The 23,636-nt window shown below is 42.3% G+C and overlaps 1 long non-coding RNA gene across 1 annotated transcript in view; it reads right to left on the reverse strand.

Annotated features, from left to right (window-relative positions):
• LOC120638247 overlaps positions 1-23,636 on the reverse strand; it is a 70,602-nt gene that overhangs the window by 36,074 nt on the left and 10,892 nt on the right. Inside the window, exons 2-3 of the long non-coding RNA XR_005659808.1 lie at positions 20,812-20,883; positions 3,902-4,012 (exon numbers count right to left, since the gene is read on the reverse strand). This is a non-coding gene — a long non-coding RNA (uncharacterized LOC120638247). The remainder of the gene's footprint in view (positions 1-3,901; positions 4,013-20,811; positions 20,884-23,636) is intronic.

Consider the following 23,636-nt stretch of genomic DNA (forward strand, 5'->3'; position numbering starts at 1 on the left):
AAGATAGGTGTCCCTCACCTCCGTGCCCACCCAATAAGGTATGGAAGGGAAGGGAGCAGAAGGGGGCGGAGATTGAACAGGAAGGAAGTGGGGACCACCCAAACCAAGGTAATAAATACCTGTTGCCTCTGGTGCTCGGGTCTCTCTCTCTGGGAAGATCACAGCGGTAGCAACGGCCACCCACGTGTCTCTCCCTGTCCCGAGCACCAGACGCCATTCTGCCACCAGGTACAACGCACAGAGACAGGGGTCGTGGGACGGGTGAGTGTAACACATAACTGGGTTAAATACATAAGTGGGTAATGTATGAGTGTAACGCATATGTGAGCTTAGTGTATAAGCGGGCAATGTATAAGTGAGTATAATGCACATGTGAGTTTAGTGCGTAAGTGGGTAGTGTACAAGCGAGTGTAACGCGCAAGTGAGTTTAACGCACGAGTGTGTAACGCATAAGTAAATCTAAAGCCTAAATGGGGTCGGCGCATAAGTAGATTGAATGCTTAAGTGGATTCCTCCCAAGTGGGTGCGCAAATGGTGGGAACTAGCCGCCTCACCACGTTGTTAGTAAACCATTAACGAGCTCTTCCTGGGCGGGCCCTGGTCCGCTCACACTCGAGTAACATACTAGTGTAATCCTCCCATCAGGGAAGCTTTAACACCAAATTCCTCCCAAAGGGGAAGCTTTAACACCATACTTCCCCCAAAAAGGGAAGGCCGACTGTCGCGTCTAAATAATTAATTAATTCAATCTGCCCCGTGGAATAAATTCTATACAAAACTCAGGTTTTCCATCTCCAGCCTCTCTCTCTCTCCCGCGCCGATTCCGAAAGAACCTGTCCCCGGCAACGGGTGACACTAGGCCCTTATTTTCTCTTCTCCCACTCCCTGCTGCATCACCTTTGTACTTGAGTTTTAACCTTTTATTTGCCCCTTCCTCAGCTCTACAGCACTTATGTACATATCTGAAAAATATTTATTTATATTAATGCCTGTCTCCCCTCTAGACTTCAAGCTCATCATAGGCAGGAACCTGTCTACCAATTCAGTTATATGGTACTCTCTCAAGTGCTTAATACAGTGCTCTGCACACAGTAAGCACTCAATAAATATGATTGACTCCCCACCCCTCATAGATCCTATCGCTGTGCTGCCAAAGAGCTTTAAGGGGTTGCAGGAGAAGGGCTTTACACAGCAGAGAAAGAAGAAAGATCAAAGCAGAAATGCAGAGATAAAGATGAAACGGGTAATAACTTGAGAAGCACTGTGGATGGGAGTGGGAGTCAGAGGGATATGGGTTCTAATTCTGATCTGCCACCTGATTGCTGTGTGACCATGGGCAGTTACTCAACCTCTTTGTGCTCCTTTTACCTCATCTGTGAAATGGGGATTAAGACTGTGAGCCCCATGTGAAACAGGGACTGTTTCCAACCTCATTAGTTTGCAACTAATGCTTAGTTGCTTAGTACAGCGCCTGGTACATATTAAATGCTTAACAAATACCATAAAAAAAGGTAATGAACCCTCAAACCAGCTCCCCACCTATCCATTGAATGAAACCCCAGGCCAGAATTTCCAGAAGGAGAAAGGGTGTGTCTATTGTTTGACAATATATCCAGGTCAGTTGGCACCTTTCTATTTTGCTGGAATGAGGAGGTAAAACTCACAGCGAGAAAATTGAATAATGGAAAGGAAATGTGAAGCGAAAGAGTGTTTCTTAATGTTTTTCAAAGAAGCAGCATCACCTAATGGATAGAGCATGGGACTCGGAGTCAGAGAACCTGGAACTCTAATCCTGGCTCCATCACTCCCCTGAGGTGGGACTTTGGTCAAGTTATTTTTCTCTGTGCCTTGTTTTTCTAATATGTCAAATGGAAATTGCACACCTCTTCTCCCTCCTACTTAGTTTGTGATTCCCATGTGGGGCAGGGACTGTGTCCAACCTGATTTACTGGTACCTACCTTGGTGTCTAGAGAGGTGTTTGGCACATAATAAGTGCTTAACAAATACCACAATCTCAGGTGCCAGGAAAAACAATTCCTAGGTATCTCTAGGAGCTATGGAAGTCAAGTTGTTGGAAGATAGCTTTCAGGAAAAAAAGAGGAGAAAGTAGATGCAAAGTTTGGAGAACATGCCTCTGTAGTGAGGACTGTGAGCTCTATCAGTGTAGCTTTGCAAATGAGGAATTTTTATTCCATTGCCTCACTCTTGCTCAGTGACAATTCAGTGGGCATTTTTAGTCTTTCCATGGGAAATGAAGCTTTTCCAGTTAGACAGCATCCTTCCCACATCTTCCCCCTCCCACCTGTCATCCACCCAACAATCCCTTCTCACTCCCACTATCTAGTTTCAATACGCAAATTTGTGGCAGGCTAGCGGGTAGACGTTTCGTGTATATTCTATGAATGCTTCTATTTCTGCATCCTCTTTCATTGTTTCAACAGTATTTTTGAAGAGTAAGCCAGGCTCCCATTGTGGAGATTTTTTTGTCTTTTTAAATGACCAAAATTTCACTCCTGCACTGGACACTCTACACTAGCTTTTAAGGGTTTTTTTGGTTTGTTTGTTTAAATTATGGGATTTGTTAAGTGCTTACTTTGGGCCAGGCATTGTACTGAGCACTGGAGTAGATACAAGATAACTGGTTAGACACAATCCATGTCCCACATGGGGCAAACATGAGTCCCCATTTTACAGATGAGATAACTGAAGCACAAGGAAGTCAAGTGATTTGCCCAAGGTCACACAGCAGACAAGTGGCAGAGCTGGATTAGAACCTAGGTCTTCTGACTCTCAGGCCTGTGCTCTATTAGGCCACACTGCTTCTCATGCTGCTTTGAGGACTTACTATGAGACACCCCATAGCTACTCTGTGTAATGTAAATTAACTTAAAACACATCTTCAGCCACTGTCAAAGAAGCTTTAATGACTTTAATATCTGGGCATGGCAGATATATATTGTTATAATTCTTTTCACATAATACACACTTTTGACTGAAAATCATGGTAATGCTACAAACACACACACACAAACACACAGTCCCAATTAACCACTACAGGATAATTTGCTGCTATTAGCATTCTGCATGAATAGCATCCACTTAAGTTCATCTTTCCCACAATTCTTCCCTACCTTCCTTCCCTTAAAATCTCTGTTTCAGACCAGTTCCAACCCCTTCTTCCTCTTCTATCCCCATATTCCTAGAGCTCCTTTCTTTGACTTCAATCAATTAATCAATGGCATTTACTGAGTGCTTACTATGTGCAGAGCACTGTACTAAGCACATGGGATAGTGCAATACAACAGAGCTCACAGACACAGTCCTTGCCCACCAGGGGACTGCTAATAAGAAGGCAGTCAATCTCTGCATTTCATAATCAAGGTGCTGTGACTGGAGGCCCCTCCAAGTTCATTTCCTATCAGCCAAAGAAAGTCTTACAAGCAGGTGGGCCATTTTAAATTCCTGCCCTCAATGCCCTGACTTTGAACTTGGCTGACCATAAGTTGAAAGGTTTTTCTTTCATCATCCATATCCTCCACCTTCTTCCTCACAATCCGTTGTTTCCAGTCATAGCAGAAAAGGAAGCTTCATTTGTTCAAGTCTCTTATAATACTGAAGGGTTTCAGGATTGGGCCTATCAACTTGATTTGCATTGTTCTTAAGCTTAGAGGCATTTTTTTCATAGACTGGGAAAATGGAGCTTTGTCACCTGAGGAGCCAGAGAGAGAGACTTAGCCAATGTCTTTGTTCCTTATGCAAATGGACAGGGTCCAATAACCTGTTCAGCTTTGCATATAAACAGCTGATTTAAAATGTTCTGCCCATTACCCTGATAAGCTATGTCTGGATCCAGGGGTACCATGGACAGGCGTGTGCAGGGGCTCACTCTCCTGAACTCACCTGGATAATGAAAGGAAAGAAAATAAAAATATCAGATTTTTATTCCCGGGTCATCCAAGGACACATTTCACAGACCCTCTTCTTCACTCTCAGCAAGCTAGCTCCCAAATCCTAAAAAGAACAAAAAAATGGCTTTCAGTTCTTCAATTGTCCCAGTGAAACTAGAAACTAGACTGTAAGTTCCTTCCCAGCAGGAATACAATGGACCAACTCTTTTGCACAGTATTCTCCCTAGCATTTAGTATGGGGCTCCACACATGGTAACCACTCAGTGTTATTATTGTGATATTTATTAAGTGTTTTCTATGTGTCAAGCACTACACTAAGCTCTGGGGTAGATACAAGATAATAAGGGTACTTGATAAGCACTTACTACTTACCAAGCACTGTTCTTAGCATTGGGGGAGATACTGTGGGCAAGTCACTTAACTTCTCTGTACCTCAGTTACCTCATCTGTAAAATGGGGATTAAGACTGTGAACCTCATGTGGGGCAACCTGATTACCCTGTATCTACCCCAGCGCTTAGAACAGTGCTCTGCACATAGTAAGCGCTTAACAAATACCTATATATATATATGTATATATATCTTAATCAGGTTGGACACAGTCTTTGTCACACATGGGGCTCACAATCTTAATTTTACCCCATTTTACAGATGAGGTAACTGAGGCCCAGAGAAGTGTACCCAAGGTCACACAGCAGACATGTGGTGGAGCCAGGATTATAACCCAGGTCCTTTTGCCTCCCAGGCCCATGCTCTATCTACTAAGCCATGCTACTTCTAGAATCCGGTGCCACTTGGGCGCCAGGCTACGTAGGGAGGAGATCAGGCTTTGAATCCTATTTTGCAGAAGAGGGAACTGAGGTGCAGGGAAATGAAGTGATTTATCAAAATTCTCAGAGCAGACAAGTGGCAGAACTGGGGTTAGAACTCAGGTCCTCTGGCTTCCAGACCCATGCTGTTTCCACTTGGCCATGCTGCTTCTCATAAACACAATCGATTGACTGATTGATTTACCATGTCAGGATGGGAAAGTGATTTCTCTCCTGTGGACCACTCTGAATCACAATGAATATGGTTGGCAGCCTGGTGCTCCTCTTTCTGTCCCGATCCCCATTCCCCTTCCTCCCCTCTCCTCTCCACACACATACATTTCCCCACATCTCAGCCTTGGGGGAAGCAACGTGGCTCAGTGGCAAGAGCCCGGGCTTGGAAGTCAGAGGTCGTGGGTTCTAATCCCAGCTCCACCACTTGCCTGCTGTGTGACCTTGGGCAAGTCAATTAACTTCTCGGTGCCTCAGTTACTTCATCTGTAAAATGGGGATTAAGACTGTGAGCCTCACGTGGAACAACCTGATTACTTTGCATCGACCCAGTGCTTAGAACAGTGCTTAGCACATAGTAAGCACTTAACAAATACCACAGTTATTATCATTATTACTTAGGGGTTCATAGTGCTCTGCAACTTCAGAGAGCAATGTGCTGCCCTGAGAAGGAAAATGGTGTTTGGGAGCGGGGCTGCCATGGAGGCAGAAGGCAGGAGGCAGGCCTTTCCACCTGAGAACAGTCCAGCCAGGCGATAGAAGGCGTGGAAATGCCAGACCTGGCCCCTGCCTTCCTAATTAGCCGTACTGCTGGGAGAGCCCCCAAATCCCTGTCAGAGGTAGGCTACTCTCAGAAGACTGAAGGTGCAGGTAGGGGGGATATTTGGCTAGTGGAGTGAGGAGAGAATGAGGGATGGAAGGAGGCAAAGGGGTTGCAGAAGAAAATAAGAAATGGAAAATCACAGGCTTTAAGAAAAGCAAAATGCCTTTAAATCTAACTCCACAAAAAGTACCAACTCATTTATATTATATATAGACATTTCAAATGGGAAGTCTTGCAGATGGTAGCACCCCTAAAATAGAGCACGTAGCAATGCAGTTGTAAAAATAATGATGCCTTGGGCTAACAAAGCATCTTTTCTTCCAGGTTCTCAGTCTAGTGAGAAGTTTGGAGTTTTTTGCTAATCAGGTCAGACACAGTCTCTGTCCATCATTAGAGTTTACAGTCTTAATCCCTGTTTTACAGATGAGGTAACGGAGGCACAGACAAGTTAAGAGACTTGCAAGGCCACATAGAAGACAAGTGGCAGAGCTGGGATTAGAAGCCAGGTCCATTAGACCACACTGCTTCTCATGTTGGTGAGACAGGAAAAAAAGCTGACCAATTTTGTGTAAATGAGGTACGTTTTTATGGTATTTGTTAAATGCTTACTACGTGCCAGGCACTATCCTAAGCACTGAGTTAGAAACAAGATAATCAGGTCAGTCACAGTCCCTGTTCCTCCTAGGCCTCATGGTCTTGATCCCCATTTCACAGATGAGGTAACTGAGACACAGAAAAGTGAAGTGACTTGCCCAAGGCCACAAAGAAGACAAGGGGTGGAGCAGGGATTAGAACTGAGCTCCTTCTGACTCCCAGGCCCGTACGCTATCAACTAGGCCAAACTGCTTCTGCTTTGTCACCTAGAGAGGCTTCTTTCTCTTTCCCAAAGCTCTCGGGGGGCCAGCGGGGGAGTTCTAGAGATGGCGGGGTATTTTCTCTTTATCAGGCCTCTTCCTGCTTCCGTTTCAAAGGCTTCATCCCAAGATCCTTTTGTTCCCTTCACAGGAAGGGGAAGGCAGGAGTAAAGGCTAAGCGAGGCTGAAGGCGCAGTCCTACTTTCACCTCAACTGAACACATTTCGTGAAGCAGAGGTAGCAGCCTGAATTTATCAGCGAAACTACTTGCTACAATGGAGCTATGAAACGACAGTGTATTAAGCTGCAGTGCCATCTAGCCCCCAAGCGTGGAACAAGCTCTGAAATGAGAAGATTTTCTAGGTGTTGACAGGACAGAGGGTCGGGTAGCTTGGGGGGTCCCACAATCTCAAAATTGTCTCAAAATGGTTTAGCCAAACAGAGCCACAGAGCCACGGTTTTGGGACACCGGTGGATGGCCCAGAAGTGGAGAGAAACAAAGACTCTGTTACATCATTGAGCCCGGGTTTCTACATTGTTCCCTGAAGACCAGAAGGGAAGGAAAAGGCGGAGAGAAACGAATATGGCCATTGCTTAACCCCGAGGCCCCAAGCAGGTGGTCCTATGTGTTGATTGGCTACTGCCCTTTGCATTATATCCTGTGAACAGACAAAAGGAAACCTGTTTCTGTCTGTTCCCTCAATACCCTCCACAACCTTCCTTTTACTCCCCACAAGCCCCCTCCTGACAATTCTGCAGTCTCTCTCTAGAGAGGGGAAAAGGGACGGAGAGGGTGCCGGGAGACAGGGGAGCAGGGGAGAGGAAGTGAAAGAGAGAGAGGGAAACTTCTTTCCACTATCTGTTTCCAGGGGGCCCAGCTGTGCAGGAGGGAAAAGAAATGATGACCATTGCTCTGGAATGCAGGAAATGTTGTGATGCATTTTCATTTCAGTCACTTGAATGCAGAATTGTTGGGGCCCATAAAACATCTTCCAATTCAGTCTATTCGCTGAGTCAGTTGATCTATTTGAAAAAGAGAAAGTCAGGGACTCCCAGGCCAGGGTCAGGGTAGTGGTAGGTGTTCCAACTGATAAAATGCTTCTCTCGAACCCTGCCTTTGGGATGAGCATTAACAGACAAAGAGGCATTTTGTTTGTGATGATGATGATGATGATGATGATGGTATTTGTGAAGTGCTTACTACGTGCCAAGTACTGCTCTAAGCGCTGGGGTAGATATAAGGTTATCAGGTTGTCCGACATGGGGCTCACAGTCTTAATCCCCCTCCTACAGATGAAGTTAATTGAAGCACAGAGAAGTTAAATGACTTGCCCGAAGTCACACAGCTGACAAGTGGGGGATCAAAATTTGAACCTGTGACCTCTAACTCCCAAGCCAATGCTCTATCCACTATGCCATGCTGCTTCCCAATAATGGTATTTGTGAAGCGCTTACTATGTGCCAAACACTGTTCTAAGCACTGGGGTAGATACAAGGTAATTAGGTTGTCTCATGTTGGGCTCATAGTCTTAATCCCCATTTTACAGATGAGGTAACTGAGGCATAGAGAAGTCAAGTGGCCTGCCCGAGGTCACACAGCAGACAAGAGGTGGACCTGGGACTAGAACCCACGTCCTCTGACTCCCAAGCCTGTGTTCTTTCCGCTAAGCCACGCTGACAATTATGCAATTGCCATGTACACCTATTGCATCTTTTGCCTCTTGGATCATTATGCTTTGGTTCCTACAAACAGAACCAGGGAATCAGGAAAGAGTCCCTCCAGTGACCAAGTAGATGAGGTCATTTCCATGACTTGAGGTATCTATCCAGGACTAAAGGCTGATCTGGCTGAAGTCAACTGGGGTCTGGAAGCTAGAAGAAATCAAATTAGTCGTAAGTGCTTCACATCTCCTTCATCTTACATACCCGGAAAGTCAAGTCAACTGGCTAGGGGTGGGAAACCCTAGCAGTTTTATAGCTTTTTATTCACACTTACTCTCTCCTGGAAGTTTATATCTTCTACAGACTGTTAACCAGTGCTAGAATTATAGGGGGGAGGGGGTCTGCGTGTTAAGGGCAGGGAGTTGGTGAGAGACAGAAAGAGAGAAGAGAGAGGCAAGTAATAATAATAATAATGGTATTTCTTAAATGCTTACTATGTGCCAAGCACCGTTCTAAGCACTGGGGTAGATACAGCATAATCAGGTTATCCCATGTGGGCTCACACTTTTAATCCCCATTCTTCAGATGAGGTAACTGAGGCACAGAGAAGATAAGTGATTTGTCCAGGATCACATAGACAAGTGGTGGAGGCGGGTTTAGAACACACATCTCTGACTCCCAAACCTCTGCTCTTGCCACTAAGCCACATAAGTGATGCCAATGGCAAATGTAATTAGTAGTAGAAGTTGAAGTTATGATACCCTCTTGAACGTTGTAGTGGTGGAACCAAGGTTTAGCTCTGCTGGTCATAACTACTGTGGAAAAAGAAGAATGCAGAAAAAAGGGCAAAAAACAAGCCAGGAACCACAAGATCACAACATGGTCCTAAGATTGCTAATAATCACAAACTCCTTCCTCAACCACTGGGAGATTGATTCTTGTCTTCAAATGCCAAGCAGGATTTCCAGTGAAGAATGGGAAATGTGGGGATAAATCAACTGAGACTCTCTTATTAAGCACCTTTCCTCTGCCTAGTAAAAAAAAAAAAAAATCCCCCCACGAATATTTTTCTTTTTCATAAAAGTAGGTATCTCCAGCTTCCCACCATCATGCCAATCATTGTTTTACTTTTTGGGAGCAGAATGAGAGCAATTATAAGGAGTCTGAACCAAATGGCATCCTCCATGTCTAACAAGCCAGCATGCTGACATAGATAAAACTTGTTCAATACAATTATGTCTAGTGCTAAAACCAAGGCTAATCTTTACTCTGTACCCCAAGTGCCAAGACCAGTGCTCAGTTAATTCTCCAAAATGATAAGTACCAAGGGAAGTGGAGGTGGGGAAAGGGAAACAGCAAAGTTGACATCCTTGAGTCAAATGAATTTTGGCTTTATCATCCTAAATTTTCCCCAGAATGGAAATTTCCAGACTCCATTTTTCTGGGTTGATTTTCTTAGACGCCTCCTCATTCCTCCATCTGACATGTCCTTCCATTTAATTTCTGCACTTCTACCCCACCTCTTCCTCTTTCACCATCTCTATTGTCTTCCTCATGCGCTCCATCATCTCTGCCCTTCTCATACCCTTCACCATCTTTGCCTTGCTCCCTAATCTCTATCCTCCTCCCCATCTCTTCCATTATCTCCACCCCCTCTACCCTTCTCCCCATATCCTCTATCAACTCTGCCCTTCTCCTCCATCTCTACCCTTCCCTCTGCCCTCTTCCACCAGATTTGCTAAGCTCTAACAATGCTGTCCTTCTCTCCCATCTCTGCCCTTCTCCACCTACTCTCCTCCACCTCTCCAGGAGCACATTCCCAAAGTGTTAAAAAACAGTGTGAGTGTAGTTGTAGACAGTGTGGAAAAGAGCAAGCTGCACTATATACTGAGATTTCACTAGAGCACTGCTCTTGGGCACAGTTAGAAAAGTGTTTTGTCGCTCATGGAATTTCCTTGTCTTTGTTTTCCCACTGCCCCTCACTCCAAGAAAATGGCACTCAATGGCTTAATTTTCTGTGGCCTAGGCAAAAGAAAAATCCACAGTTATGACAATCTTCTCCAGGAGCTAAGAGAGAATCCCATGGAACAGTCAAAGTCATGGGAACCAAGCAGCTTTATTGTCTTTGTCTATTGTCCATGACATTGCATAATGTAAACACAATGAGTTTCAATATCAGTTACTTAGCTTGCTGGGTTCATTATTTATTTTCCACAGAATAGGGCATCTCTGAATCATATTGGAAATTACCAACATTTTTAGGACTATTAATTCATTTGCCCCAGCCTGCTTCCTCCACACCTACAAAATGTGGCTGTCAGTAAATACCTAGGTAATCAGCAGGGCAAGCCTTAGCTAACTTAAACTTTCTTCTGTAAGGTGCTACAGAAAACCATCTTTGCCCTCTAAATTATTTTAAAAGATGAAGCAGTGGAATTCGCCATTAGGGTTATCCTCATTTAATATATATCCATGATTGAGTTGCAAGGATTAGAATAAGTGCTTTGGGCCCTATTTGCCAAGTCAGATCTTGTGAGTACAGGACTAATAAGATGTTCTGGGCCGATGGATTTTTTTTCCAACTATTTTCAAGGCTGTCTTTAAATGGTGGTAAAATCAGCTGACTTCCTGGAAGAACTTTCTTTGCTATCTGATAATGGATTTAACAGGATATAAATGGATGGGTTTAATTGCTGCTGGCATTTGAAGAAAAAACATCAGTGAATTTATAGAATATACTGGCTCATTTAGAATGGGTCTTCTTTCCTGTGACATTATTTAAAATTAAGTTGGTTCCAAAATGGTTATATTCTATGATCCATATAACCATTTCCACATATCCTGTTTAAATCAGTACCTTGTAACCTTATCAGATTTCCTCTCATGTCACAACCTCAATTTTTTAACCATACATCTAAGAAGTGATTTTATTTTTCAGAGACACTCTCTGACTTGCACATATAGGTGGGAAAAGCCAACAAAACAACATTAAGGTGGCAGAGGATGAAGACTAAACAGCTCAGCCAATCACAAGGAGATGTCACATATTGCTTTGCCTTCTCTAGTTCTGATGGATGGATTTTGAAAATGGGCCATTGGGGTAGAGAATGTTTGAAGAATGTCAGTCTTTTCAAGGCCTTGGGCATTTTTCTCATTCATTTCTTGTCCTCGGTAACTCTATAGGAATACTCCCACAGCCTGAGAAGCTAACCTTTTGTTTCTTAGTTCCTCAACTCTAAAATAGTGAACAATAATTCTTACCTCACATGAGGGCTTGGAAGTTTATTCAGCTAAGCTTAGGAAAGCCCTAAGAGGGGCTCAGTAAAGCACTGCTGAATTGTGACTCACAATTACAATTCACATTTTATTTGGTGTTTAAGCTTCTTTTTCTGATTTTTTAACCTATAAAACATATTATTAAGAAGAGAAAATATATAACTGGAAATGTAAGAAAATATAACTGGAAATGAATAAATCAATATAGCTTGTGTGAAAATTCCTGAATTTTCCTTTTATCTTTTATTCCTTTATGCCCACCAACAACAGATTCTCAAGGAGAAAATAACATGAGAGGAATGAAACCAAGATGGATCTTGCTTTAAAAACAGGCAATTATCCAGAAGGGCAGTCTTAGGAGTGTTCTCCCAAACTAGACCAAATAGCCATAGTTCTCAGTATTACGTGAAAATGTATTCTCTGGAGTTTTAAAGAAAGTTGTGATGACTTGCTATCATTGTGATTTTCCTTTCAATTGGTGCTTTCCATATAGTTTAGGTCCTGCTGAATCAAGATGTGAAAATGGGAAATGTCAGCTGAAACAGCAAACTCCTCAATTACATGTTTTTACTTTTACTTGCAGAGGGGCTGGATGGATCAGTCAGTTGCATTTACTGAGCACTTACTGTGTGCAGAGCTCTGTACTAAGAGTTTGGGAGAGTTCAGTACAATGGAGTGGTAGACATGATCCCTGCACAAGCCAAAGAGTTTGTTCTGAGCCAGTCTGAGTGGGAGCTGAGTCTCTGGACCTTGTCCCCTTGGGCCTTGGTGTAGCTGAACAGAGAGCGTAATTAATTCCTACCTTTACATTTTTCCCAGTGCTTAGTACAGTTCTAGGCATACAGTAAGAACTAAATAAATACTGTCAGTACTATTAAGAAGCCCCCAGATGCCAAAGAAGTCATGAAATCCTAGGGTAGGGAGGAAGAAGATGTGGCTTTTTTTCTCCACTGAGGGCCTTGGGTCTTTGTATTCATTTGTTCATTCAATCGTATTAATTGAGCACTTACTGTGTGCAGAACATTGTACTAAGCGCTTGGGAGAGTACTATACAACAACAAACAGACACATTCCCTGCCCACAATGAGTTTACAGTCTAGAGGTGGGGAGACAGATCTCAATGCTGCCCTTTGAACTCTAAGGGCCACAGTTTCATGGAGACTCAAGATGTCAGTAAGAAGAGTTTGAGGTCCCTCCCTCAGCATTTATGTACATATGTACTATCAGTTATTCAGTTGATGTATTTATTGTGACCACCCCATTTGAAAACATTTCCATATTTGCCTCCCATTGTTAGAATGCAAGCTTCTTGAGGGCAGGGCACAGGTCTCACAATTCTGTTGTACCCTGCATTGTACCCAGTGGGTGCTCAAAAAATGTTTTCCACTATTACTACTATTATGATTACTACCTCTTCTACTAGTACTACTATTTATTTGCAGAATCCAAATACAGTGTGCCAATAAATGTTCAATAAATACTGTTGCTAAGGATATTTTGATTACCTGACATTTTCAAATGAAAATGACATGCTTAGGAGAGCTTGAGAAACACCAAATGCTTCATATTCTGAATATCTAACTGAACCAAGTGGAATCTCCCTATCTTCTAATTTTCCCATTCTCATTTTTCTAATGTCTTTAACACTGGGGGCAAGGTAGAATACTGTAAAATGTCCTTGTAGGCAGGCAGAAATGTGAAGGAAGCCTTGTGGCCTAGAGGGAAGACCATGAAGGTGGGAGTCTGGACATCTGGGTTCTAGGCTCTGTTTTTCCACAGGCTTGTTGTGTGACATTGGGAAAGTCACTCCACCTTTCTAGGCCTCAGTTTCCTCATCTGTATAGTGGTATTAGAACCGCCTCCTCTCTGTCTCTCTCTCTTAGAGGTTGAGTCCTGTTTGGGAGAGTGATTATGCCCAATTTGATTAACCTGTACCTACCCTAGAGCTTAACCACAGGAAGCAATTAATAAATGCCTAAATTATTGAAAACACTTTCAAATCAAACCCAGGATTGAGTCAATTTCTACATATGTTGCCTGAACAGATAAAGGAGATTCTCTAGTGATTGCTGAATCTCCACAGTTAGACTGTAAACTCCTTGAGGGTAGGGATTGTGTCTGCCAGCTGTATTGTATTCTTCCAAGCACCCAATCCATACCACTGATTGACTGAATAGTGTCTGTCCCATAGCTAATCTTATTATTAGGAAATTGGAGCTAAAGTTGACAAACCCAGAGCAGAACCCCCTTAGCTGTCCAGACTATGTTCCTTTACCAGGTTTCCAAGGACAATTATGATGACATCATTATTGAAAGATTTAAAGTTTTTGTTCAGACAGAGCAATCTCCAGTAATCATCCATGCATATAACCTTAACCATCTACAGGTCCCTCAATCTCTGTCATTTAACAAGATCTCAAAAACCTGTTCAGGCCAATTCAATGGAGATAACCCAAGAGAGAAGAAAAGTCATCGGCAATTTCATCAAGAAGATCTCTCCTCTATTCCAGCAATCGAGTCCAATGATTAAAAAATGTAGCCCCAGCAGCTATATTTTCATTTCGAAACTGGTTGCAAAGTGGAATAGAGTAAATTGTTTTTATATCCCTATAGCCAGAGGTGCATAACTGAAGGCGATGCAGCAATCTGGACATTTTTGGCTAAAACTCTTTCCTCATCACCTAGAATGTGTAACCATTTTGTTCTATATTTTTATCTCCCTGAGATAAGACAGCCATGTAGCACCAGTACTGTGAAATCCCCCAGAATATACACGAAGGGCTACATGAACCCAGTTCATTTAAAACACCCCCCCATGATTGATTTTGGAAATGACAGTCAATAATTCTGGGGCTTTTTATTCTTGTAGAAAGGGAGAAGACACTGGCTTCTTTGTTTAGAGGCTTTCTCAGTCTTCCCTTTCTGTTTTTCTGATTACTCACCTGGCTCCCTCTTGACCACATTTGGGTCACAATATTTTACTGTGCTGTGCTGTATTGTCCTTTGCTGGGAGCAACTATGACTTAAAAAAAGAAAGCAAAATGATGGAGGATAGAAAAAAATTCCAGGATATCAATCCATCAAAGGTATTTATTGAGCATTTGCTATGTGCAGAGCATTGTACTAAGTGCTTAGGAGAGTCACCTACCTGAAAAAAGCAGGTGAGATGTGCAGATATATCAGTTTGGAATCTGGCACTCTGCAGAGTGCCAAGATAAGTAAAAGATAACCATCTCTCCCATAGCTCAGGAGACACATATGGGAATAAAATCTCAGATCTCTGGAGTTCTGCTCCTTCATACCTTCATCTGAAAGATGTGACAGAAGCCACATACATTGAAACCATCAGCTTCTCTAGGATAGCCTTGTTCACCATGAGTCCTGGGGACATAGCTACCACCAAGGACTTACTGAACAACAAGGAGGCCTGGCCCTTAAATACCTTACATTTTATTAGTGTGCAAATGTACAATTTAAACTTCATCTGTGTGCACTTACCAACTCAAAGCACCTAGATACTACAAGTGATAGCATCTGTCAACATATAGTCAGCTCTGTTCATATTTATTGAGTAGCCACAGGATGCGTAGACCTATAGTAGACACATTAGATGGAGCGATAGAAAGATCAACAGATAGCTATAAATAAAACAGATTCATCCGTCAGTGAAAGAGGGAAAACAAAGTGGAATAAGGTTAGAAGAGGAGAAAGGAGGATAACAAAAAGGGTAAAAGTCACTGGGTTTGTGCTCCAAGAGGATGTTGAGTGTGGGCACTAAACAGGCAAATGCAAAACAAATGCAAATGAGAGAAACCTACAGAAGCCAACACACATTTTTGTTTCCTTGCAGGCATAGATCATTCATTCTTTGTGGAACTGTGATGGGTAACTGCAGCAGGCATAAGCAGCGTGGCTCAGTGGAAAGAGCCCGGGCTTTGGGTCAGGTCTCATGAGTTTGAATCCCAGCTCTGCCACTTGTCAGCTGTGTGACTGTGGGCAAGTCACTTAATTTCTCTGTGCCTCAGTCCCCTCATCTGTAAAAGGGGGATTAAGACTGTGAGCCCCACGTGGGACAACCTGATTCTCCTGTGTCTACCCCAGCGCTTAGAACAGTGTTCTGCACATAGTAAGTGCTTAACAAATACCAACATTATTATTATTATTATTATTATTATTATTGCTTTTCATACTTAAACCAGCCTAGAGGAATTAGTGTTGTCTTTACTTCTCCCCAGCTAACATAGTCTGGGCATTTCCATCTGCTCTGTCTGTAATTTCATCCATGGTCTAACTCCTATAAGTAAGAACCGTGCATTTGAAAATTAGAAAATATATCTTTATGAATGGTAAAACCCTTAGAGCACATTCTGGAGAAAGCAAATCTACCTAAAGGAGAAGGACAACTGGGCCAAGTCAGAACGACTCGTTTTTTGTTTTTTGGTGGTTTTTTTTCAGTCTGGATAGAACCAGAGTTGCTTTTGTTTTAGCATTTTTATCATACAGTACAAAATGCCTTGTGAAGCTACATTTAAAAAGCAATTCGAAATGTCAAATTTGATGGTCTCCTAGGACTATGTTCTTTAACTAGATGGTTTTAGATGACAGACTCAGTACAGAATGATATGGACGCTGGTCCTCACTGGATACACGAAGAGGGAAGGACCAGGTCCTAGACCTTTGTTCTGCATTCATAGATCCTATAAAAGGGCTCAACACTATGTGAAAGAGGGCAGGACCAGAGCCTAGACCTTTTTTCTGCATTCATAGACCTTAAATTTTCATATAAGCCGACTTGGGTTCTGGCATTTTCTAAGGAAATCTGGCTGTATTGAGAAGTTCATCCAGATCCTGATGTTATTTACGACGGCATGGTCAGACATGTCAGAATTGAAAGGCGCATCATCTGATCCTTTCCTCATCACCAATGGGGTAAATTAGAGTTGTGTAATAGTTTTGTTCTATTCATTCAATGTCAGAATGACAGGAAGCAACAGTGACCAATACCCTAACGTTAGAATAGGATTTCCAGTCCTCTGGGAACCTCTCCCACTCAAAAGACTCCTAGCATCTTGGAATATTTAAGACATTTTTAGGAGTTGCTTATCATGAAATGATTTTACCGTAGAGGTTCATTAGCTAAAAACATGCAGATAATTATGATCCATGTCCCAGAGTCTGAGGAAAACAGAATTCTCACATCCACTGATCTTCATTGGTAACCTAGAAATGAATTCTATCATTCTATGTGGGTGATATGGTGTTCAATGATGCACTGAAAGACCAAGAAATAGAAAAAAACCCAATCTACCCTTGGGAAGGCTGTTCTTGCAATACTGGATAAGATGGCAACATTTTCCCAGAGTGATTCTTGGCTGTCTGTAGAATGTTGCATAACCTGGTCTTCTTCAGGCTAATTATTCATATAATGCCTATTTGCTGATTGTCAAAAGTACACAACCATCTGCACATCTTATTAGGTGTGTGATTTAGAAGAGTTACTAGGGTACAGGGACTTGTCTGGTCAAGTGCCAAGGCAAGACAGATTCAGAGAATGCATCCTTGGTTAGAATGGGACTCTTTCTTCTTAGCTCTCTCCAGTGACTACCCCAACCTCAGCTGCTAGCTTGGCTGGTCTAAGGTAGAGGACCCCAATGGGAAGAAATTCTGGTTTGGGATAAAGAACCATCAAGGTAAGGGGAATCACCTTTTGCAAGAGGGCCTACAACTGGAGCCCTGAGGTCCAGTACCATGGCATGTTGTCAAAAGAAAGCTGGCTGGAGGAAGCCAAGTGTAATCAACTCAGCTAAGGTGAGTTTGGGAATGAGAGAAAATAAGGCTGGATGAATCCAGGTACCAGAGGAAACAAAGGATGTGCAGGATGGTGGGATGGCATAAGGACCAGTTTTTTCTCCTAGCTCTACCTTATCTTGGCCCCATTTGCCCTCTATCCTGTATTGGCAAAGTCTTTCATATAAGGCTATCTCCCCTGGAGGGTTCAGTTGGCAGGAGTGGGGATAGCTGTACCTGCTCAGAAGGTCTAGATCTATTTGCATTCTGGACTTGGAGCAAAAGCTGGGAAAAGAGATATGGAGCACATATCTGGGCTCTGGGAGTGAATATGTGTGTGCACTGGCTATGCTAATCAGGAATAACACTATATGGCTCCCTAAAACCTATGATAATAATTGTGGTGTTTGTTAAGCTCTTGCTATGTGCCAACCTCTGTATTAAGCACTGGGGTAGATACAAGTTAATTAGGTCAGACCCAATCCGGGTACCACATAGGCTCTTCTGCTTTCTCCCAAAGAATTATTCCCCCGTGCCTTCCTAGAGTATCAGTTTGGCATGATGAATGTTGTTCTCTGAGTCTTCATTGTTGAGTCCTATAATAATAATAATATAATTTGTTAAGCAGTTTCTGTGTGCCAAGCATAATACAAAGCACTTGGGTAGATATAGGAAAATCAGGTCCCATATGGGGCTCATAGTCTTAATAAGAGGAAGAACAGGTATTACAACCCCATTTTTAGATGAGGCAACTGAGGCACAGAGAAGTTAAATGATTTGTCCAAGGTCATATAGCAGGTAGATGGTAAAGTCTGCATTAGAACCCAGGTCCATGAGAAGCTGGGTGGCCTAGTGAATAGAATACAGGCCTAAGAGTCAGAAGGACCTGGATTCTAATTCTGGCTCTGACACTTATGTGCTGTGTGGCCCTGGGCAAGTCCCTCAGCGTCTTTTTTCCTCAGTTACCTCATCTATAAAATTGGGAATAAGATTGACTGAGTCTCATGTGGGACACAGATTGTGTCCAAAGTGATTAACTCTTTTAGTGCCTGGAACATAGTAAACGCTTAACAAATACTTTAAAAAAAAAAGTCCTCTGACTCCCAGGCCTGTGCTCATTCCACTTGGCCATGCTGCTTACCCTTACAATTCTGGCCATATTTCCACATCCATCTCACTATTCCCCATCTCCTCCAGGGAGCTTCATTCACAGAGAAGGATTCCCTAGGTCAAAACCTGAGCTTTGTATTTAAATCATTTTTTAAATGGTATTTGCTATGCTCTTACTAGGTGACAGGCACTGTGTCAAGCACTTGAGGTAGATTCAAACTAATCAGGTTGAACACATCTGGCTCACAGCCTTAATCCCCATTTTACAGATGAGGTAACCTGAGGCACAGAGAAGTTAAGTGACTTGTCCAAGGTCACCCAGCAGACAAGTGATGAAGCTAGGATTAGAACCCAGGTTCTTCTGACTTCCAGGCCCATGCTCTATCCACTAGGCCATGCTGCTTCTCAGTTAGGGCCAAGGGAATGTTGGGTTTAGAATTGACTATATTCATCCCATTCCCACTGTTACTATCAATGAATACCTGAACTAATGGTGAATTGTGTAACACTCAGTCCTTCAGTACTGTTTGTAATAAAAGTATGTGGCAGAGGCTCAGAGATGCCTAAAAGGGGCAACACAGCAAAGAGCAGAAAATAGAAGAGTTCCTGTGTGACCTTGGGCAAAAATCACTCTTGTGCCTCAATTTCCTCATCTATATGATGGAGATAATATATCTGGTCTTATTAAGGTCACATCTTCTCCAAGAGGCCTTCCCCAGTTAAGCCCTCTTTTTAACTTTCCCTCCTGCGTCATCTATGAATTTGGATCTGTGACCTCTGTGACCTATTGATTCATTCGTTCATTCAATCGTATTTATTAAGCACTTACTGTGTGCACTATATTTAATCGTATTTATTAAGCACTATGTGTGCTCTTGGGAAAGTTCAAAACAACAATAGAGAGTGACAATCCCTGCCCACAACGAGCTCACTGTCTAGAGGATGAGCTCACACTCAACCCCACATTACTTATGTACATATCTTTAAACTATAAATGCTAATTATTTATTCATATTAGTGTCTGTCTCCCCCTCTAGATTGTAAGCTCATTATGGACAGGGAAAATGTCTGCTAATTCTGTTCTGTACTCTCCCAAGTATTTAGTACGGTGTTTTGCACATAGCAAGTGCTCAATAAATGCCATTAATTGACTAATCTTCTTATCCTCTCGTTCTCTTATGTGGGAAAAATATGGTTTAGCCTGATTATCTTATACCTATCCTAGCACTTGGAACACAGTAAATGCTTAAGAAATTCCACCATTATTCAATACTTTAAGAAAAAATGATCTCACTAAAGCTTAAACAAGTGGCATTTTATAAAACAGTGAAATAATTTATTCTATTTTCAAAAATAGGGCCCTTTCATGTGAGTGTGCTAAATCTTTCATCTGGAACACAGGGCCAAATTGGGATGGAGTGCTGTGGGGCAGGAGGGTGGTTGAGGGGCATGGCAACAAGGGAGAGGAGACAGAGTTTAGGAGAGGTAAAAAGAAGCAGGAGTTAGAAAGGGGGAAGCAGGAGGAAAGAAAGGAGGGAAGAGAGGGAGAAAGAGCAGGAAAGGGAGATGATGATAGAGAGGAGGAAAGGTGAGTTGAAAAGAAAAAGGATGGAGAGAAAGAGATGAGGAGAGAAGCAGAGAGAGGGGAAGCAGGAAGGTGAGAGGGAAGAAGGAAAAGGGGAGGAGGAGAACGGACAGTAATGGGGGCGAGGAAGGGAAAGGGGAGGAAAGGGACCTGCTCTAGTCTATTACTAAAATGACCAGTTGGTGGTCTTCTGTTATATCTTGTAAATTACAGAAGAATTTTTGAAAAACCATGGGCAACAGGGAATGTTGTCATTCACATTCATTTCCTTCCAGACGATATTATTCCCTTCACTGCTCATCACCACCACCCCTTCCCCCCAAACCCCCTATCCCCACATTCAGGAAGATTTCATTGTTTGAGAGTCTGTGAAGACTTCCCCCCACCCCCTTTTAAGCTTAGAAATCACCAAGTAGGAACTTGTTTCATTAAGACACTAGAACTAAACTTGGAATGTCCCACGCTTCTAATTCTTTCTGAGGGTGTGACTCTGAATCCAAACCAGGAAAGACAATTTCTCTTTCAGCAGAGTCGGCTCCAGAAGGAATGGAAAAGCAAAAACAAAAATCAATCCATTTGTGCTAGACACAATCCCTGATCAAAAATATTCCCCACGGCAACTTTCATGCATAACCAATAGAAACAGAACATAGTCCTCCAATATAGTCATTCTTCACTTGCACCCGGCAGTTGAACAGGAAAAAACTTTTTTTTCCCCCCACAACAGAACTTTGATCCACCTAATGTCATAAGACAGATTGGGGACAAACAACGAATCTCTGCATGACTTCTTGTTCCCACAGAAGATGTCCAATCCAGGTATTCACACGGTGGAACTTTTGGCATGCTTTCCCCCTGGTTTTGTACTCCTAAACAACCATTTGCAATTAGGCTTTTGAAAATGATGGGTTAAGTTTGTTTTGCATTGATCATAGCCTTAGGCTCAAAGGTTCATTTTCATAGGCAAAATAAGGAATGGGTTTACCTTTGTTTTGCTTTGTTTCTTCGGAAGAGAAATCACTTAGCAGGAGACCCTGCGGCAGACCTGATGCAGTACCTGCGTGAATAGAAAGAAAGTAATGAATGAATTCCTGTGGTCTGGATCAGTCAATAAAACAAAAAGTCCTTCTGGTGACTGTGGTTTATAAGCTTAACAATATGCAGTCTGTCCTTTGCTCATGTTGACCTTTGCTAAGTCTCACATAAACTAAATATGATTTCTCAAAGGTGTATCTAAATGCTTGTTGGAAAGCTATGAAGCATATTGTCCTGGAGGGGAGAAGTCATAAAACGTTTCATTATGTGTTTACCGAAACGTGCTGTTGTATCAGTGGTGATTCTTAGTCCCATGTGCTACAAATGGGCCATAATTCTGGAACTGTCAGGCAAAATTATTTCTGGTTGTGCTTAGGAACAATACCCACACCTGTAACTTTCTCCAGTTCCTCAGATGGATAAAAGAAAGGATCCCTGAAACCCCTCCAGCCAGGTATAATTTCTCTGGGCTAAGTGTTCTCAGAAGACAGCAAAGGGATATGGAAATTGCCCAGAAAGATAGCAAGGCATATTTACGTTTGCAATGCGTGCAGTGTGTTTATTTGCATAAATGAGCTGAGTCGGAATCAGAACATCCTGACATTCTTCCTGTGTTAGTTTTTCTGATTATTTCACAAGGAAGATGGCATACTTGCTCTTTAGGGTGCTGAGTGAGGCATATTTTCCCACAGGTCAATTTTACTTAAAAGAAAAGTTGTTCACTTCATTAGAACGCCATGCTCCGTCTCCTGTGTGCAGAGTCCAGAGGCAGGAAGAGAAGAGAAACTCACATACAACAATTTTTCTTGTGCAATCAGAATACTTCAAGAAGATTGCCAATCAGTGGTATTTATTAGGCATTCACTGTGGACAGAGCACTGTATTATATGTTTGGGAGAGTACAGTAGAATCTTAGGGCAGGATAGACAAAGCATCCCAGGTATTCCAGAAAAATCTGTCACAGCTGAGGTATCTGTTTTCCAGATTCCAGAACTGCTGAGAGTGAACACACAGGGCTGTGAGATGCTCATTCATTCATTCATTCATTCATTCATTCATTCATTCAATCACATTTACTGAGGACTTACTGTGTGCAGAACACTGTACAAAGCACTTGGAAACTACAATTCAGCAATAGAGACAATCCCTGCCTACAGTGGGCTTACAGTCTAGATGGGGGGTGGAGACAGACATCAAAACAAGTAAACAGGCATCAATATAAATAAATAGATTTATAGATATATACATATATACTTATATACATAAGTGCTGTGGGGCAGGGTGGGGAGAAGAGCAAAGGGAGCAAGTCAAAGTGACGTGGAAGGGAGGGGAAGCTGAGGAAAAGTGGACTTAGTCTGAGAAGACCTCTTGGAGGAGATGCTCAAAGGGTCCTTTGCCTTTTAATAACATCACACTAGTCAATTAGAATAGTCAACCAATCTATTCCTTCCCCTTCCTCTAGAACAACCAAAAAAGCAGGTAGAGGATTGTCTGTGGAGATAGCCATAGGTGAGAAAGACAAAGACCAGCATCTAGATATCTCCCAACCTTATGGTAGTAGCATGGGAGAGAGTAATTTAACTTTTCCCTCCTCACTATCACAATCCCATTATGGTAAACATGAACTCTGGCCCCATTTGAAGCCATGATCCCTGACCTCCTGATGACCATTCACCATCAGATAAATCCTTTCCTAAGACTGGAATCAAACATTTAAGTGAAAGGAGGAAAGGGGACAAACATTTAGTTGAATGATAGTGAGTTTTGACATTTTATGGGAAGCACCATAGTATAGTGGATAGAGCACAGGCCTGGGAGTCAGAAGGTCATGCATTCTAATTCCTCCTCCACCACTTGTCTAATGTGTGACCTAGGACAAGTCACTTAACTTCTCTGAGCCTCAGTTACCTGATCTGTAAAATGGGGATTGAGACTGTGAGCCCCACATGGGACAGGGACTGTGTCCAATCCAATTTCCTTGTACCCACCCCAGTGTCTGGCATATAGTAAGTGCTTAACAAATACCAAAATTATTATTATTATTATTAAATATTTGCTGAATTCTCATGTTCCCAATAGTCTCAGAGAACATTCAAGCAAAAAATGGATAAATGACCAACTTAGTAACCATGTCAAGAAACCTGCATTTAGTTTATTCTTAGAACATCACAGGATCCTGAACAAACATCAAAGGATTGCTTCTGGCATCTCTCTCATTTCTGTTTACTTGGACTATCTGGGTAAATAGCATTAAAAGAGCATGTTTTAAAACTGAGAGGAAAATCAGAACAGAATAAACAGAACTCTTGGATTGTATATATATCTACAGAGGTATATCTAAACACATATACATATACCTGTTTTCCTTCATATTTAGAATGCGAACCCTGGTTGGGACAGGTTCTGTGCCCGAGATCTGGGTACTATATATCTACTCTAGTACTTAGAACAGCGCTTGGCACATTGTAAGTGCTTAAAAAATACAATTTTTATTATACATCCATATGTTCAAATTCACAGATATTATTACTGATGGGGAGATTCTATCTATGTATATGTCTCTGAGAGAGGAAATCTCCCACGTGGTAACCTCCAAAGTTTAATAGGGGAATTTTACTGCCCCTTGCTCAATCAAGGTGAGCACCTAGTCTCTAAACTGCACTGCGGGAACTGTCAACAGATACTTCTATTTCTCCATCAGGAGCTCAGAATGGGAAGAGGGATAATGAAGAGGGAAAGGGACCCCATTCATCATCATCATCATCATTATCATCA

The sequence above is a fragment of the Ornithorhynchus anatinus genome, chromosome 3 (genome assembly GCF_004115215.2).
Source record: "Ornithorhynchus anatinus isolate Pmale09 chromosome 3, mOrnAna1.pri.v4, whole genome shotgun sequence".
In the NCBI taxonomy this organism is placed as follows: domain Eukaryota; kingdom Metazoa; phylum Chordata; class Mammalia; order Monotremata; family Ornithorhynchidae; genus Ornithorhynchus; species Ornithorhynchus anatinus.